The 19166-nt window shown below is 36.7% G+C and overlaps 1 long non-coding RNA gene across 1 annotated transcript in view; it reads left to right on the forward strand.

Annotated features, from left to right (window-relative positions):
- The first annotated feature begins 9114 nt into the window (after positions 1-9114).
- The window catches only part of LOC132594523 (uncharacterized), a 97005-nt gene continuing 86953 nt past the window's right edge, over positions 9115-19166 (forward strand). Inside the window, exon 1 of the long non-coding RNA XR_009560735.1 lies at positions 9115-9188. This is a non-coding gene — a long non-coding RNA (uncharacterized lncRNA). The remainder of the gene's footprint in view (positions 9189-19166) is intronic.

Consider the following 19166-nt stretch of genomic DNA (forward strand, 5'->3'; position numbering starts at 1 on the left):
TTATCTCCAGTCTTAACATATCAATTATGCTTACTTCTATAAATTTTAGCAGTTTTTTCTAGCGTTTGCAATACATATTTTTAACTAGTATAAATCCACCTTCAAATAACACTATAAGGCTTCAGTTGTAGTGTAGGTGCACTATAACTGAGTATTCCCAATTCCTCCCTCACATCATCCCTTATGATATTGCTGTCATTCAGTTCACCTATCCATTGTTACTAGTAGTACTTTATACAAAGAGTCATATTTTAGTTCAATAAAGAATTAAAAATTAAACTATTTTATTTTCCTTCACTTATTGCTTCTTTAACACTCTTCCTTTCCTTATTTTGATTCAAGTTTCTAATCTATATCATCTCACTTCTCCCTGAAGAACTTTTTAAAATATTTCTTGCAAGGTAGGTCTGCTGGAAATGAATTCTCTCAGTTATTGTCTGTATGAGAAAGTAGTTCTCTTTCACTTTTGAAGGATAACTTTGCTGGATATAGAATTCTGAGCTGGCGTTTTACTCTTTCAGCACTTGAAATATTTCATTCTTGCTTGCATGGTTTCTGACAAGATGTATACTGTAATTCTTATCCTTGTTCCTCTATAGATAAAATGTTTTTCCCCCTCTGGTTTCTTTCAGATTTTCTTTGTCTTTGGTTTCTGCAGTTTAAATATAATATAAATAGGTATGGCATTTTTGGTATTCATCTGCTTGATGTTCTCTGAGCTTCCTGGATCTGTGGTTTGGTTTCTGTCATTAATTTTTGATAATTCTTGGTATTCTTACTTCAAATATTTCTTCTGCTCTGTTCTCTCTTCTCCTTTTGGTTTTCTTATTACAAGTATGTTACACTTTTTGAAGTTGTCCCACAGTTCTTGAATATTCTGTTTCCATTAGGGAGGTGTCTATGGACCTATTTTGAAGCTCACTGATTCTCTCCTCAGCTTTGTCAAAGACATTCATTTCCATTTCAGTGCTTTTTAAATTTTTCTAGTATTTTTTTAATTCATTCTAAGAATTTCCATGTGTCTGCTTACATTACCCATATTCCTGCATGTTATCTACTTTTTTCATTAGAACCTTTAAGATATTAATCATAATTATTTTAAATTCCCTGTCTGATAATTCCAACATTTCTGTCATTTCTGAATGTGGTTGTGATATTTGTGTAGTCTCTTCAGAACTTTTTTTTTGCCTTTTAGAATGCCTTTTTAATTTTTGTTGAAAGCTGGATATGATTTATCAAGTAATAGAAGCTGAGGGAAACAGGCCTTTAGTGTGATGTTTTATGTTAATCTGGTTAGGAGTTGGGCTGTGTTTAATGTTTGCTGCAGCACTAGAGGCCAGAGGATTCAAATTCCTCTTGTGTCCTTGTCTTTTTCTCACCTATAGCCTTTAACCTTCCCTAAATACTCCTTCTCAGAGAGAGTCTGTCTTGTAGCTCATTCGGCTTGATTCACTGCTGGTTTATTGGATTCCTGTTTGATGTAGTGATAAGGGGTAGGGGAGGGCAAGCATGCTATTACCTTATGATTAAATCTCAGTCTTTTATTGGACCTGTGTCCCTAGGTTGTGACCTTCATGAGTGTTCCTTAGTTTTCCCTCCTTGGGTGAGACAGGAAGGCTAAAGGTAGCTGGAATGAGAGAATGTCTGTCCCCCTTGTGGGACAAGACCTTTGTTATAGAGAACACTCTGGGCATATTTCAAAATGGTTACACTTCTCCTCCCCTTGCCAGAGCCTTGAGGGCATTTTTCTCAGCATTTCACACTGGTGATGTTTTTGGAGGTAATTTCTATGAAAGTGTGGGTGTGCCCAGAGACTCCAGAATTTTCCTGTGCTCATGCTAGCCCATACTTAAGCTCTGGTAATTAATGAAGATTACTATTTGAGTGTTCCTACTAGTAATGACCCAGTGGCTTCTGATCCAGGTAAACAGATCTTGACAGTAACTCTGCATGCACCTGTCCCCCCAGATTTGGGAATGGCAGTTTGCTGTGTGGCCTTAGTTCTCTGATGAGTCCTTAAAAAGTAATCAACTTTCAGTTTGCTCAGCTGAAAGGACAGGAGTTATAAGGACAGGAATGACAACTTCCAAGATCTTTATATTTTGGGCCTAGAACTGGAATTCTCTACAAAGTTTTTCTCTAAGGGGCCATATATTAAATGTTTTCAGCTTTGCAGTCAATATGGTCTCTTTTGTAACTAATCACCTCTGTTGTTGCAGCATCAAAGCAACCAGAGACAAAATGTAAATGAATGAGTTTGGTGGTGTCAGTGGTATTCCACTAAAATTTTATTTACAAAAAAACAAGTAATTGGATGGATTTGTCCTGCAGGCCATAGTTTGCTCACCCCTGTTTTAAAGAATAGATGGAAAATCCTCAGTGATGGAAATCAGTTGACAATATAATTTGTTGAATTCAATAAGTGAATGAATCTGTCTGCATGTTAAAATGTCTTCAAGAGATTTGATGATGCCAATCATATGCTTCTCTGTTAAAACTGTCAATTAGGAGAGTTTTAATAACCTATGCACTTCTGCTGTTACAACCTTAATCATTGGAGTTACTATGTATACCCAAGTTCAGATGAAAAGGGGGAAAAGTCACTTAGTTTGCTCTTGAAATTACTTTTTTTCTCTACTTGGCCAAAGAATAATATTTGAGTCTAAATAATACATGGCAAACAATGTGATACTTCCACTTAATTGCCATTTAAAAATGATAATTTTCCAATGCCTGCAGTAAGAAATGTAATAAAACCTAAAGCACCTAGGATTAAAGAAACTGTATTCCTCAAGAAATTCGCATGTTTAAAAAATAAGAGGCCTTCACAGTGTTAGAGTTAAAAGCGTCACAGGATAAGAGAAAAGCAGTACTGTCTAGCCTCATGAATTTAAACTATTTGAAGAGGAAGAGTTATGTGAATGAAAAGCATAAATTGTAGCAGACCAGAGTAATATAACAGGTTTAAAGAATGGGATAACAAATTTAGCATTTTTGTTACCTAAGTTAAAACAGTCTAATGTCTATAGTAAAAATATAATATTTGGGGGAAATCATTCATAGAATAAATTTTCTAAAAAACCATAAGATGAAGATGCTTCCCTGTGAAATATGTAAAACGTTATTCCCAAACATTTCCCTCTCTGTATCTACAAATTTCCTCTCAAATTGCAAATCGGGAAAAGACAGAACCTCAGGTGAGTAGTATTTAACTAAAATATTTTATGTATGTGATGAATTTGCTCTCTGCAAACTTCTTAGACCTGGATTCCACTTTGATTTATCGTTCTCTGGCTTCTGGGAGCTAATCTATCTTTCCTGCAATTGCCTAAATCCTCTCTTACTTATTCATTACCTCAACAATTAGTTCAAGTTGCTAACATACATAAAGGCAGGTGACAGCCTAAGTCAGCAAATGAATATCCGCTGTCTGTCTCATTGAAGCTAGGTGGTTCATGTCAACGACTACTCTCACTTTTTGTCCAAGTTGGTATAAAAGAGAGAGGAATAAAGGATGGCAGTAACTGAGTATCAAAATTCAACTTCTGGAAAACCCAATTTAGGTATTTTGGCCAAGATCAATGGCTTGTCATTTAAATTAAAAAAATTTTAGTCTTGCATATTCTTGTTAAGAATAATGTTTATTTAAATTGTATTTTTATTATTTAAATGGGTTGTAATTTTCCATTACATTTTGAATTATTTATTGCTGGTATGTAGGTAAGCCTTTGAATGTTTATTCAGAATTACCTTATCAGTATTAAAATTTTTATGTTAATTATATTTGGTTTTCTCAATAGACAATCATTATGGCATCAGCAGAGCAGGGACTGGATGTCAGAAGTGACAGGAGATGAAGTAAGAGAGGATGTTAGGTCCATAGCAGTCATGTTTTGATAAGCGACTCCAACCCCCTGGCCACAGTTGACTGAACCATGTATAGATACTTGATACACACTGAGCTAGTTATTCTCTTTCCTTGGAATTTAGAATTGGAACTTAAAAAAAAACAAAATATTCTCTGCAAGTGCATACAACTATAATATGTAAAGTAAAAGGCTTTATGGCAGTCATATAAAAAGAATATTGTGCATAGTAGAAAATTTATACAGATCCTCAGAGAGAAGAAAGGACAAGTAGAGAGTCCTAGCTGCTTTCCAGATATTTCCTTAAACTGGCTACATTCCTGCCCTTGAGTTTCACAAGACCCCTCTGTATCCTTGTAACACACCCCTCTCTTTTGCTAAAGCTAGTTTGACTTGCTTTCTGTTACTTGTGACCAAACAACCTAAGATAATGTGTCTTACCATTATCACCACATCTTTACCAAATTCTACTGTGATTATTTACCTCCCCATCGAGATTCTTGAAGTAAGTGGCTAAAACTTATTTTTTCCATATCCCCAGCACTGAGTCAGTACTCAATAAAGATCTGCAAGGTTATGAAAGAGAAAAGCTTGTCTGGGTGGGAGACACGGCATGCTGAAGCCTGCTATAACAGTTATTACTTCTCAAATGGAAATGTTTCTTCATGAACTATTGTTTTAAACCCTTAGAAGAGCTTTTCACAAATTGCATTCAGTGGCTCCCCACTGGCTCAAGGTGGGAATAAATGTTCAGTGTAAAATGATTCCACGGTAGTTATGTATGGAAAATACCGTGTTACACAGAGTTAGCAACTTTCTTTACCACAGTAATTCTCAGAGCCTTTAACATGATGCAGGTATACGGCAGTCTTTAAGGTGATAAAACAATCAGCGTTTCCCATACTCTTTGACCATGAGGTCCTTTTACCACAAAACTTCACAGATCTCAACTTAACAAAAACAACAACAGAAACCCTGATTTAAAAACAGTCGAAGGACTAGAATAGACATTTCTCCAAAGAAGATATAAAAAAAACAACAAGCATATAAAAAGATGCTCAACATCACTAATCATTAGTTAAATGCAAATCAAAACCACAATGAAATACCACCTCACACCCATTAGGATGGCTACTATTAAAAAAACCAGTAAGTAACAAATATTGATGAGGATGTAGAGAAATTGGAACCTTTACGCACCACTGGTAGGAATGTAAAATGGTACAGCCATTATGGAAAACAGATGTGCAGTTTCTCAAAAAATTAAAAATAGAATTATGATCCAGCAATTCCACTTCTGAGTATATATCCAAAATAATTGAAAGCAGAGTCTCAAAGAGATATTTGTATAACCCTGTTCATAGCAGTATTATTCACAATAGCCAAAAAGTAGAAGCAACCCAACTGTCCATCTGTGGATGAATGGATTTAAAAAAATGTGTTATAAACATACAATGGATTATTATTCAGCCTTAAAAAGGAAGGAAATTCTGACATATGTTACAACGTGAATGAACCTTGATGACATTATGCTAAGTGAAATAACTGGCGAGTCACAAAAAGACAAATACTGTATGATTCCACCTACATGAAGTATCTGGAGTAGTCAAATTCATAGATACCAAAAGTAGAATGGTGGTTGTCAGAGCCTGAGAGGAGGGAGGAATGGGCAGTTGTAGTTTAATGGATATAGAGTTTCAGTTTTACAAGATGAGGAGTTCTGGAGATTGGTTGCACAACAGTGTGAATTTACCTGATACTACTGAACTGTACGCTTAAAATGGCTAAGATAGTAATTTTATGTTATGTGTATTTTACCACAATTAAATTTTTTTAACTTCACAGAACAGTATTCTCAGAAAAAAATATTTTTAGAAAAAATGCCAAGACAGTTTCATGGTGTGTTGCTCCCAAAGCACATATATGGGAGCAAAGCCATTCTTACAGTAAGAAATGGTGATGGTTAACTTTCCTTTGCTGTGAAATTTCCAACATAATGAGTCTTAAGATAATCAATGTAATGGAGCACCCACTTGTTTCCTCTTACTTGAGAGTGGGTGAAAATCACAGTTACATTTTGTTTCCTGATAGGTAACTCTTAACATTATATTATTATGTTGGCCTCTTCTCTCCATCTTTAAATATAGGGTGTCAGGGAATGATGACATAGAGAGAAGGTTCAGGGCTGATCGAGAGCAACCATTTCCTCTACCTACTCTCCTAATTTAGTAGCCACAACACATAGCCCCAAGGGGGCTCTGAGGGCAAGTGTAGACTTCTAAGGATCTAGCAATACTGGGTAAAGTTCTAGCTACCAAGGTTTGGGGGAATTTATCTAATCTGAGCAAAATCTTCTGAACCTCCAAAGTTTCTCTTTCACTTTTGACCACATATTCTAAGAGACATGAAAAACTCAGTTAAAATCCTACTGCTGCCACTTGCAAGCTTCTATCCCATCACATAATCTCTCAGTGGCAGCTGTCATCTTCTCTGAAACCTGGGGCCAGTAGCAGAACAACCTGCTTGCATCTGTCCTGAAGAGTAATGAATAGAAATGAGTTATAAATATAAAATGATGTATAAATCTTTTAGCACAAGAAACTTGGGATGTTTTAAGTACACAAAGCACAGACTAATAAGACTAATCAATCCTGTCTCCAATGTATAGACATTTAGAAACTGGGATCCCATCCATCCCTGGCTCTTAGAGTCTCCATTAAAAAAAAAAATCTATGATTTCCATCAATGTAGATAAATGTGCCCTTTTGCTTTTCTTTCTGGAGCTAATTTAATGAATTTTCCTGTAAATGCTAAGTCCATGTGAGATGGGGTTACATTTTATCTGCAATTTAGCTAGACTCATTATGGACAGTTTTCTTAATGCAGAGAGTATTTGGTTCCACAGAGATGCTGCTCTGCTAGCATCTGGCTACACTGAAGGCCTCAGATTGAGTGAATATTAATGATAACATTGTTTGCATATTATAAACTGAAAGAAGAACAATTCAAATTAAAAAGGATCAAGACTGACAGTTTAAAACCTTAATGGGGTACTATTTTCAACTGTGTTGTTTTACTACTGAAAAACTGGGTCTTCATTAAGGGCCCAATATTTAAAATTACATTTCTCTGTGAGTTCTGAAAATATGATAAAAAGATGACTGATAGTCTTTCTGTTGTTCAAGTAGTGAGCAACTCTCAACTGTGCCAAATTGCAATTATAACTTTTTCAAAACAATCTGTAGGCTTATACCTACCCAAATTTTACTTATAAGTAAGAAATCCATGTTAAAGGGCTATGTGTGCTTATGTGCAACTAACTTAAGAGTTGTTGCATAGACCCTTCTTGTATAGAGGTAATAAAAAAGAAAACCATTTAACTAGTTGTCCTGAAACCAAAAGTACCTTCCTAGTCTATTAGAAGAAATATATATTGGCCCAGTCAGCTTAATCATTACCACACTGATAGAGTATACTGGAAATCTGTCTTCAACGTCCAACACTCTACTTTTTGAGGAAATAAGGGAAAGGAGATGCATGTCCCTGCAGGTCTAGTCCTGTAGTAAAGTTGCTGATATCCCATTCCAAATACATCTTCCTCTCAACTTCACATTTGTATTCTGGTCTGGAATCCTAGAGAAAATGTTTCAGCTGTTGAGGAAAATGAGACAGCAATAGATACACTTTTTCTTCTTTTTCCTTTATGAGCCTGAGAAACAATGTTCATATAGCCTTCTTAGGTGTAAAAGAAATAATGAAGTAGATTAGCCACTTCTTTTTTTTATATACTGTAAATCAGAATTGAGCGAAAAATAAAAATAACTCTTTCCAGAAGAAAGCAGTAAAATATTCCTCACTTCTATTTTCCCTTCTTCCACCGTTTCAGAGCCTCCCTCTCCACTCTGACTAGCTTATTCACCAGGAGATAGGTGCAAAGGTAAATAGTATAAACAGAACACTGGCTGTAATTGAGGAAAGGACCTCAGAGAAGCCATCATTTTACAGCTAAGCAAACTTTTTCTGTTACCAAGTGACTTCTTCAAGGCCAGGTTGAGCCACCTCAGTGGAGTCAAATCCATGTGTGCGTGTACTTAGAAGCTGACGCAAATCAAAGCCACAACAAAAACTTAAAAATAAAAACATTGTGAAACCCGTAGTTGGACCACCAGAAAGACAGATGGACACTCTGTTGAACATTATCAGAGGCCATTTGGGATGAAATATATCTCATATTCTTTCCCCATTTCAGCATCACCACCCAGATAAATGAAGCCTACCTAATCCCCAATAAATCATCAGTGACTTTTCTTCTTTAAAATGACAGGTTGTCTTATTATCATTTCAAACCAAAGAGCCTACTAAAAATACGAGGTACTTTCCTAGGGAATAATAGCAGGTAAACTCTGACCTCTAGAACTGAGAGAAGCGTTTCAGTAATGGCTATAAAAAACTATTTTCAATTACTTAGTGAGAAAAAAAACCCTCCATGTGTATTTGTGAATCATCACTGCCATTTCTGGTTAAGATGTTCTTCTCTTTAGTGATCCTTGACCGGAAAGGGTCAATAGAAATACTTAGACACATACAGTCACAAGAAACCTTGCTTCTGAGCCCATATATGTTCTAAAGACTTTTCTGGATAGTCTTGAAGACAAAAAAAAATTCTTTTTAAAGGGCAAAAATCATCTTCAAAACCCCATTTTTCAGATTATAAAGGGTTAATTCCTTCTCTTCTGACCTGATTGAAACTTTGGAGGCCCAGCTACAGCAAGAAGCTTATGATATTCCATTTAGCACAGACTAGCCCCCTATGATTACAGCTTTAAGATGTTTTCTAGGCTTCATACACTTGTCCAGAAAAGAGCGGTTTGGGTGATAATAATAATGTATCGTTCAAAAAAAAATCCACCTTCTAAAATTCAAGTCTTGGTGGCTTCTCACAGAAATCCAGCTCTTTCTCACATTTTGTGGTCAGGGCAAAATCAGTGTCAGTAGTAGCAACATAAACTTTATCATTCAGTGACCTGGGCATAGGGATGGTTCTCTCTAGTTTCAAGGAGGGAAGAATGCCAGGACCACAAGCACTCCCAAGTGAAAGGCTGTGCTTGACGCACTTATCATAGGAGTTGGATGATGTTTCAGGGCACAGATGCCAGGAGTTTTATTTTGTTTTTCTTTAAATTTCATCATGCTTTTAAAACCATTTTTCTTTCCGCAGGTCCCTTTAATGCCTTTGAAAAGATCCATTCTCCTGAGTCATCCAAGAGGATGGAGAACAGTGTGAGCTTTGAGCTGAACAGAAGACTCTCCCTCCTCTGCCTGGTAAGAAGCGGCCCTCTAAGTGCCTTATATGTTCAACCTTCAGTTCATTCCACTCACACTCTACCCCCACTGGTAATGAAGACAAATAGCACTGCAGTCTTTGGGTACAGCCTCAATGTTTACTTCTGGTTACAGCCAAGGATCTGCTGCTCAGACTCCAGGAAGTATAAAAATCATTTTGGAGAAGAAATTGTGGACTCTCTACCTCTTCTTTCTCTTCACCACAGAGGAGGAAGGCCACAGCAGTGGTTAAGAAAGCTGAAACATGGAGGGAGGGTGCACAAAGATCTGAATTTCCCCTTCATCTGACTTCTGACATTCCATTATATAAAGTTCATTGCAACTGTTACTTACCAAGTATGGTAGATCTCCTCCCCACCACCACACCCATATTCCCTCAGCCCTTCACATTTCAGTGCCCTGCCAACTGCTAGCATCTGCCTGCCTTTGCCCTTGGGCTTTCTCTGGACTTCACCTCCTCAGCACTTCTACTCTACCATATAAACACGAGGCCAGAAATGCCAAGACATAAATGCCTCCCTGTAAGAACAGCCTTTGACCAGTGACTGACTGAAGTTGGTGCATAAACATCTCAGTGCCCTTGTCCCTCAGGTGGCATTATCTCTGAGGTGTTGTTATACTCTGGGTCCCAGGGTCCCCCAGTGAGATTAAGTTCCAGTTGCCCACAGTAATAATGACACAACATTTTATTGCCTGGATGCCATTCTTTGTTTCACTTCCCCCCTCCTCTACTGTGTCTCCTGAGATCACACCCTAAATAAACTACTTGCCCTGGAATTTGTGTCTAGAGGTTGGCTTGAAAGACAGTTTTGGGATGTGGACACTAAAAGCAGAAGATGAGCTGCTTTGTTAGATGAGGTTCATATTCATTCAGTCCAACCTCTTTCATATTAGCCTCTTGTGGCAGCTTTTCCCCTTATGATTAAATGTTCCTTGATTTCATTTGGATATAAATGGTGGGACTGGCTCCTGCCTTGTACACCAGCATCCACTTAGTCTCCACCTGTTGCAGGTTCATGGATCTTCTGATAACCACCCCTAACCTACTCCTAGGTTTATCTTCACTCAACTTCTGAGTCCTCATGGAGGTCTTCCAACATATACACACAGATTCTTAACATTTTATATGCTATGAAATCCTTGGCATCCTGTGGACACATCTCAGGATGTTTTAAAATTCATAAATATAGTGGATTACAAATAAAAAAAAGTTACAATGAAATGTGATTTGTAACCTGGACTCCAGATAAGAGTATATTCCTATGTACATATAAGCTCAAGGAACTGCGACACTTATCATTTCTCTTCGTTTCCCTCATAAAGCTGTGGGACTTATTAAAACATGATTTCACATAATTGCTGACTTTCAGGACTCTTCAGGCTCACCAGTGCCAAGATTAAAGACTTTGTGCCCCAGGAGAGAAGTTCTGCTTATCCATGTTGCTCCTGATTAAATGTCTCATCTCTGCCTTTTTTCCCTCTTCTAGGTAGGACCCACTTATATTAGTACCATCTCTGTGGATTACTCAGTTGCCTGAGCAGTTTTCTGCCCTGACATGAGATTGTTGCCTGTCTTAAATCCCTACTTTGTCCTTGTGGCTTCATATCTTTCAATATTTCTTCCAGTATACCTCCTCATTATACCTCTAGCTTCCCTAGCTAAGGCCCTCTTGGTTATGAACAGAGATACCATTTACAACATCTGTAATTTTCTTTAAAATACTTCAGTGTAGACTGCTTGATACAAATGTGTCGCTTTTAATCTACCCTTAGGAGCAATCAGTGATCCTAATCAAGAATCCACATCCCAGGAATGGTGAGGTAACGATGACTAAGAAAAGCCATTCCAGGGATGGCTACTACTACAAGTATCTTCACTACATTTATCTTCCATCAATACTAGAAGTTTTGCTAATTAGCATAATCAATGGTAGAAATGGATTTTCATTAGTGAAATTTATAGTTTGCGAACTTGGCTAAGAAATGTTAGAAATGGGTGGTCATAAGTACAGTTGGTGGTATTCAAGATGGTGGCTAAAGTACTTTAAAGACACCACCCATCTTTGAGTAAGCAAGGTATAAGAATCTAGCAAGTCCTTAACATTTATCATTAGTTTTGGCACATGTTTAACCCTAAACCCAGAACCCAGTTGTTGTTCCGGAATATTCCCGATCATCTTTTTATAGTGGGTGGTTACCCCCACCACTACAATAATACTGTATTTGTCTCAGGTGAATATTTTATGCATGTTACTTATGGACCACCAGAAAGGACAGAATCGAAGATTCTTTAGTTTGGGATTATATGGCTCTTCTTGCCTGCTTGTTAATAAATGTCTATGTGTGTAGCAGGATTTGGTCTGAGACTTTTTTTTTTTTTGGCTGCATTGGGTCTTCATTGCTGCACGCGGGCTTTCTCTAGTTGCGGTGTGCGGGCTTCTCTTGTTGCGGAGCACGGGCTCTAGGTGTGTGGGCTTCAGTAGTTGTGGTACGTGGGCTCAGTGGTTGTGGCTCACGGGGTCTAGAGCGCAGGCTCAGTAGTTGTGGCGCACGGGCTTCGTTGCTCCGCGGATGTGGGATCTTCCCAGACCAGGGCTCGAACCCGTGTCCCCTGCATTGGCAGGCGGATTCTTAACCACTGTGCCACCAGGGAAGTCCCAGGACTTTCTTTTATTACCAAGTTGTAGAATAGCTGCCAACCCTCACCTACCTCTGAGATTTGGTGATTTCTGAGAGTTTCCAAAATGAGCCTAAGAATTGTGATGATGAAACTGCCTTACCTCTTTACTCTACTCCTTAATCACAGAATAGTATAGATTTCCCATTATGTGCAAGATCATCTTTTTTTTTTTTTTACATCTTTATTGGAGTATGATTGCTTTACAATGGTGTGTTAGTTTCTAGTTTATAACAAAGTGAATCAGTTATGTGTCCCCATATCTCTTCCCTCTTGCATCTCCCTCCCTCCCACCCTCCCTATCCCACCCCTCTAGGTGATCACAAAGCACCGAGCTGATCTCCCCGTGCTATGCGGCTGCTTCCCACCAGCTATCTATTTTACGTTTGGTAGTGTATATATGTCCATGCCACTCTCTCACTTTGTCACAGCTTACCCTTCCCCCTCCCCATATCCTCAAGTCCATTCTCTAGTAGGTCTGTGTCTTTCTTCCTGTCTTACCACTAGGTTCTTCATGAAATTTTTTTTTCTTAAATTCCATATATATGTGTTAACATACGGTATTTGTCTTTCTCTTTCTGACTTACTTCACTCTGTATGACAGATTCTAGGTCTATCCACCTCATTACAAATAGCTCAATTTCATTTCTTTTTATGGCTGAGTAATATTCCATTGTATATATGTGCCACATCTTCTTTATCCATTCATCCGATGATGGACACTTAGGTTGTTTCCATCTCCAGACTATTGTAAATAGAGCTGCAATGAACATTTTGGTACATGATTCTTTTTGAATTATGGTTTTCTCAGGGTATAAGACCATCTTGTTGAATACCCTGGTGCCAACCATTTTCCACAATGAGGATTGAGATTGTTTCATCCCATTGGGCTATAGTCTTTGGTCCAAACTCTGGATTTGGGTGCCTTCCCTAACCTTCATCTTGTCCTGGATGATAGGTTTCAGTCCTGTTATGGCTAATTCCTTAGCATTACTGGTGTCAAATTCATTCACTCATTCATTTAGCAGTTTTTAATTGAACACCTTCTGTTTACTATACAGTATTCTAGATCCAGTGGATACTGCAGTCAGTAAGACAGATAAGATCATGTGATTAAAGATGATTAAAAGTGAACAAGTTGATAAAATAATTTCAGATAGCAATAAGTGCTATACAAAAATAAGATTATGGGATGTGGCATTAGAGCAGGGGGTTGGCTATTTTGGAAAGAATGGTCAAAGAAGCTACTCTTAGGGTTAATAAGAAGTACACTTAGCAGAGATCTAATAATTCTTTCCATTTGAGCCATCCAGAGTTATAATAAGATCAGAAATTAGTGTGGTTTGCAATACAGAGTGGCCCAGAGAGCTCTAAAAGGTTCTTTTTTACCCTTTTAGGGATAGCCGGATTCTCATCGGTGCCTATACATCACCTCAAGGTTTAACCAAAGTGTGAAAGAATGCCTTAAAGAACCAAAATCCATTTAGCTTTCTTTGAGACAATATAATGCATAATTAGCACCTTGACTTTTTCATTGAATTGATCAGTTTGTATAAACTGATTGGTTTAGCATTTTGTGGTCCACAAATAGACAAAGAAAATCAGTGGAAACCAAGCTTAACTTAATTAATATTGATGGAGCACTGAGAAACATAAAATCTGAGATTTAGAGGGCCTTTAGAAATAAGTGTACTCAGGAAGAAAGTGAGTGCCAGAAAATTAACCCCCAAATGTTCAGCTTGTACACCAAAAGCTCTAATGTTTATATGGCTACTCAGCCATAAACATTTTTCAAAGAATGTTGGCATTCATATCCCACTTACTGTAAAGCAGTTTATCATGAACTGTTTTAAATTTTTTAATATAAAAGTAATATGAGAACATTAAAGTTAAAAAATAGGAAAATAGGGCTTCCCTGGTGGCGCAGTGGTTGAGAGTCCGCCTGCCGATGCAGGGGACACGGGTTCGTGCCCCGGTCCGGGAAGATCCCACATGCCGCAGAACGGCCGGGCCCATGAGCCATGGCCACTGGGCCTGCGCGTCTGGAGCCTGTGCTCCGCAATGGGAGAGGCCACAGCAGTGAGAGGCCCACGTAACGCAAAAAAAAAAAAAAAAAAAAGGAAAATAAACCACCCACTAATCTACTGCTGTTTCATATTTATCATTCACATTTGTTGTATTTGAATATTTATATTATTTTAATCATAGTGTGCATAAAATTTAATATCATGCTTTTAAACCTAGCATTATATGTCTTCTCCATATTGCTATATAGTGTCTATGTTTTGTTTCATGCCTATAAAATATTCCATTGAGCAGTTATACCCTAATTTAATTAGCAAGTCTCCTATTTTAGCTGTTTGGACTGTTTTTAATTTTCATTGTTATTTGAAAAATATATTAATGCATAAGACTGTTCCAGAGTTTGGATTATTTCCTTAGGCTAACGTCCCAGAAGGAAAATTACTACATCAAAGGATCTGAGTAGTTTTACAGTTCTTAAAAATTAAAGCTGTTACATTCTATAAAATGTAGGCTAATATTCAGAGCAGTAGTAATATAGAAGGATATCAGATTTAACACATACTTACCAGCATTCATTTGTAAGGCTTTACTAATTGAGTGAAAATGTTACCTCTTTTTTATTGAACTTTTTTTGTTCAATTTTATCTTTTGTGAATTATCTGTTCACATGTTTTTCCTGTTTATTTGCTGATCTTAGGATTGATCCATTTGTTTGCACCCTTTATAGATTAGAGATGTTCACCCTCAGGTATTTTTGCTGCAAATATTTTTCCCAGATGGCTTTTTTCTTTTGTATAGAATATGCAGAATTATTTGTCCATCCTTTACTTTGTGACTATTTCTGTTTCTCCTATACTTAGAAAGCATCCTCTACAGTTTTTGATAAATAATCAATAGAATTCAATTTCTTTCCATTTTACGTTTGTTAGATATTGTTTCTTTATTTATATTAGAAGTTTATTTATACATAACTTTTCATTCAGATTTAGTGTGATGTGTTGGGTTGGCCAAAAACTTCGTTCAGGCTTTTCCGTAAAATGTTATATCACACTCATATATAGGACATATTTGCTGCAAATATTATTCCCTCTTTCCCCTCCTGCCTTTCATAGCCCCTTCCTACCAACCCCAGGTAACCACTAGCCACTATAGATTGATCTCAGTTTTAAGAATTCTGTATAAATGGCATCATACAGAATGTACCCTTTCATTCTGGCTTATTTCACTCAGCGTATGTATTTTGAGATTCATCCATGGCGTAGTGTGTATCAACAGTTCATTCATTTTATTGCTCAGTAGCATTCCATTAGATGGATATACCCTAGATTGTTTATCCATTCTTCTATTCATTGGCATTTGGTTCACTTCATGTTTTGGGCTGTTACAAACAAAACTGTTATGATCATTTGTGTGCAAGCCTTCGTGTGGATTATGCTTTCATTTTTTTCAGGTAAATATATGAGTGGGACACTGAATCATACTGTCAGTGTGTGTCTAACTTTTTAAGAAACTGTCAAACTGTTTTCCAAAGCAGTTGTCTCATATTATATTCCCACCAGCACTGTATGAAAGTTCCAGTTCTTCTGCACACTCACTGACATGTGGTATGATCAGTCTTTTTAATTTTAGCCGTTCTTAGTGGGTGCATAATGGTATCTCATTGCAGCTTTAATTTGCATTTCCCTAATAATTAATAATGTTGAGCGCCCTTTCATGTGCTTATTTGCCATCTGTGTGCAAAAGTTTAGAATAATAATGGTCTCTTGATGAATTAACCCTGTTCTCATTATGAAATAATCATCTTTTTCCTTGGTAATATTATTTCCTCTGAAATCTTTGATATTAATATAGCCACTCAAGTTTTGAGTAGTGTTAACGTGGTATACATTTCCATTCTTTTACTGTTAACTTACTTCTGTCTTTATATTTACAGTATGTATCTTTTGGACTTTTGAATTTTTATCCACTGTAACAGTCTCTAACTTTTAATTGGAACAATCAGAACTTTTATATAATTATTGATATAGTTAGGTTGAAGCCTTTTATCTTGCTGCTTGTTTTCTATTTTCCAAACTATTCTTTGTTGTCTTTTTCCTCATTTTCTCTTGTCTTTTGGATTAATTGAATATTTTTATTCTGTTTTTTTTTCCTTTGTTAGATTATTAGCTTATAACTCTGTTCTCTTATTTGAGTGATTACTTTAGGGTTTATAGTATAGAGCTCTAACTTATCTGTTTACTTTCAACTGTATACCACTCACGTGTAACTGTGCAAAACCTCACACGTAGAATAAAAAACCTTACCGTAGTATACTTACATTTCTCCCCTCCAGTTCTGTGTGTGTGTTTCCATAATACATCGTTACTTTAAAAACAGTACTCTTTTATTGTAGAAAATATGTATACCATCAAATTTACTGTCTTAACCATTTTTAAATGTACAGTTCAGTGGCATTAAGTACATTCATATTGTTGTGCAATAATCACCACTATTAAGGTCCAGAACTTTTTTTTTATCATCCCAAACTGAAACTCAGTACCCATTAAACAATAACTTCCCATTCGCCCCACTCCTCAGGCCCTGGTCACCACTACTCTATTTTCTGTGTCTGTAAATTTGACTACTCTAGATTCCTCATGTAAGTGGGATCATACAACATTTGTCCTTTTTGTGTCTGGCTTATTTCATCATTGACCTTACCATACACTTTTCAAGGTTCATCCACATTGTAGCATGTACCAGAATTTCTTCCTTTGTAAGGCTGAATAATATTCCATTGTATGTATATACCATATGTTGTTTACCCATTCACCAAACAATGGGTATTTGGGTCGTTTCTACCTTTGGGCTATTGTGAATAATGCTGCTATGAACATTGTTGCATAAATGTCCTGCTTTCAATACCTTTGGGTCTAGAAGTAGAGTTGCTGGATTACATGGCAATTCTATGAAAAACAGTTAATTATCTTTTGAAAAGATTTACATAGAAATTTAAATTATGATTTAAATTTAAAAATCTTCTATATTTACCCATGCAGTTAGCATTTCTGGAGCTCTTCATCCCTTTGTGAGGATTCCTATTTACAAATGTATATTTACAAATGTTAGCTATTTGTTCTCACAGTGGAACTGTAGAATAAAATTGTCAACTCGCAGAAAAAAATCATTTAAGATTAAAAATTGAATTCCAGGTCATTGAAAACATAACTTGGAGAGAACAATGAGAAAATATTCAGTATTTCCATCTGATAATATGTCACGATTTGCCATTTATTCAGGTCCTCTTTTCAATGTACAAATAATATTTTGCAGTTTTATTTAGTCAACTTCTATACATCTTATAAACGTTTATTTCTTCTGCTTTGAGGGGCATTATATTTCTGTTGAATGGGCCTTCTTAAAATTATGTTTTAGTTCTCTTTTTATAAAGGTACAGAGTACTACTGACTTCTGAGTATTTATCAGATACTGTTACCTTGATTAAGTTTTCATTAATACTAGAGATTGTTATTTTTAGCTGAGTGCCTTGGATTTCTAGGAATATAATCAAGTCACCTTAAAATAATAATTTTATGTATTACTTTCTTTTACTACTATTTCTTTGACATGACTTACTGCATTAATAAAAATTTCTAAAATGCTACTGTATAAACACAGTGAACATAGATACTTGTTATTACTGTTCCTGAGTTTACAGGGACTTTGTCTAAGACATCTGCTATTGACTATAATGATGACAGGTTCAGGATAAGGACTATTAATTATATATATTAATGGAAAAGCCTTCCATTCCATTTTTTTAAATACGTTTAAATGTTCAATTTTAGCACATCCCTTCTTGCAGCTATTGTATTATCAACATAATTATAGTAATGCATGTCCTTATATTTTATCATTCCTGCATTCGTGAGATAAGCCCTGCTTTACTGTAGTGGGTTATTCTTGTATTATATTGTTACAGTCCCTGTGTTAGTATCTTCTTTAAGGTGTTAGTTAATGTGCACTATTGGGTTTAGGTATTCTTGGCAAAGAAGCACAGAACCTCCTGCTACTGTACAACTAGTCTTCAGTGGGGGGAAATCCAAAAGAAAACAATGTGTGGTGGCTTTACTAAACAGCAAAAGACAAGGGAGTTTTTTGTAGCATTTTTCTTACCATAGGCCTAAGAAGTGGGAATCCTTAAAATTTTGGTGATTAACATAACTACGGCTGGGAAATAAAAGGTTTAGCTTAAAAAATGGGAAACAGGTAAAAATCTTTGAAAATCTGCCCATCTTCTTGCTGTTTCTAAAGCCCAAACAAAAAAGCATTAAGTCCATTTTTAGGACAGTAACAGACTCCCCTCTGCAATACCAACATCGAACTGTCCATACAATCTGGGTGGGCTGGGAAGCAGTGGTAAGAAATTGTTTTAAACTTTAGAATACACATGTTAAAAGTACTACCTCAAAGCTAAGGTTCATAAAAACATTACTGAGAATTTTCCCTAAAAGTGAAAAACTAAACAATCCCATCTCTTTTTTTAAAAAATTAATTTATTTATTTTTGGTGCGTTGTATCTTCATTGCTGCACGCGAGCTTTCTCTAGTTGTGACGAGCAGGGGCTACTCTTCGTTGCAGTGCATGGGCTTCTCATTGCGGTGGCGTCTCTTGCTGCGGAGCACAAGCTCTCGGCGCGCGGGCTTCGGTAGTTGTGGTTCGTGGGCTCTAGAGCGCAGGCTTAGTAGTTGTGGCGCACAGGCTTAGTTGCTCTGCGGCATGTGGACTCTTCCCGGACCAGGGCTCGAACCCTTGTTCCCTGCATTGGCAGGCGGATTCTTAACCACTGCACCACCCGGCAAGCCCACAATCCCATCTCTTAATTCACTGTCACCTTCCATGCTTTCCTATTCTCGGTAACAGTTTATTGGAAACAGGAATTGTAGTTTTTGTTTTGTTTTGTTTTGTTTTTGTCTTCATATACCCAGAGCCGAGGACACATTAAACATTTTATAACTGCCTGAATAAATTAAGAGAAAAATGGGGCCATAAAAGGTGGCTACTAAAGATCGACGAAATGGGGCTTGAAACACAGTACGGCAGCAGATGAAGCAATTGGAGAACGATTTATTTTTTTGTCCTATAAAATGAAATAAAATGGGGAAATATTATGATTTTTGTGCTGTAACTTTACTTAAACCAAGTATATTAGATTTAGCCAGTGTGTGTCCATTTTCTAATACTGATAATTCAGGAATTTTGGGGGGCGGGGTTTG

Source organism: Globicephala melas, chromosome X (assembly GCF_963455315.2).
Source record: "Globicephala melas chromosome X, mGloMel1.2, whole genome shotgun sequence".
In the NCBI taxonomy this organism is placed as follows: Eukaryota; Metazoa; Chordata; class Mammalia; order Artiodactyla; family Delphinidae; genus Globicephala; species Globicephala melas.